The following is a 1,058-nucleotide window of genomic DNA, read 5'->3' as shown; positions in this document are numbered from 1 at the left end:
GGCGGGGCGAGGATTCACGACCTGTGGTGCTGATCTTGCAGTGCAGTGTCTGGTTTTATTGGTGTTATTGTTGTAGATATAGCTAGCTAGAATAAACATGATCTGGAGAGGTGGGTGCTTTGGTTGGTACTGTGTTGTTTACATACATTAGAGATAGATGGCAAGCTCAAGATCTTGAAGTGCTCGGTATATATTTTTTTGTTTTCTTGGCTGAGTGAGAAAGATTGATTGAGGGGCTTTGAGATTCCGGTGGGTTGAATCAGTATGTAAGTTGATCTGTTGTGTTGTACTACTAGAAAGATATGTATATAAGTATATGATTGAGAAATTTGTCTTTGTTGTCACCTCAAGAGTCGTTTGTAACTATATTTACATGTTGCGACACCCGCGAGCAGCCGATGATGATGGGGTTGGTCGTGGAACTGAACTAGTGTTTTGTTTGCTTATTTATGCACGAATTGTTGAGCTAAGTGGTGACGGTGGAGAGTGATATGCTAAAATTCTGAACAAGTTGTAGTGAATGAAGATGGCCCAGCTAGAATCACACATAAAATTCAGAACTCATATGCTAAAGAAGGGAAAAATGAAACAAGTGGCTGGCTGGCTGGCTGGGTGGGTAACCGATCCGTGAGAGAAATGACAGCCGGCCAGCAGGAAACACACACAAATAGCCATGACCATGTCCAAGCAGTAAGTCAACACTCATAGCTACAGTCGTCAATCGGTCCGTCGTCTTCTCCATGCCGATCGATGCCCTTATGTTGCTGTGACCGTGCTCCTCCTGCTTAGTCCATCTCATCTCGCACGAGGTGCGTATAATAGCTCAAACAGCAGCATCGATGCAATAGTTCAGGCATATCTCAGGTGGCGGCGGCAGCAACATGCTTGTATGTATAATAGCCCAGGCCAACGTAGTGGTAGGCCAGTCAGCAAAACACACAGCCAGCCGAGCCATGACCATGTCCAAGTCCAACCAGCTCCATCACATGCGGCAAGAAGAAACAAGTATCTCATCTCGCACGTATAGCAAAGCAGGAGCAAGTGGTAGTATGCAGTAT

The sequence above is a fragment of the Triticum dicoccoides genome, chromosome 2B (genome assembly GCF_002162155.2).
Source record: "Triticum dicoccoides isolate Atlit2015 ecotype Zavitan chromosome 2B, WEW_v2.0, whole genome shotgun sequence".
In the NCBI taxonomy this organism is placed as follows: Eukaryota; Viridiplantae; Streptophyta; class Magnoliopsida; order Poales; family Poaceae; genus Triticum; species Triticum dicoccoides.
This window is presented reverse-complemented; position numbering follows the sequence as displayed.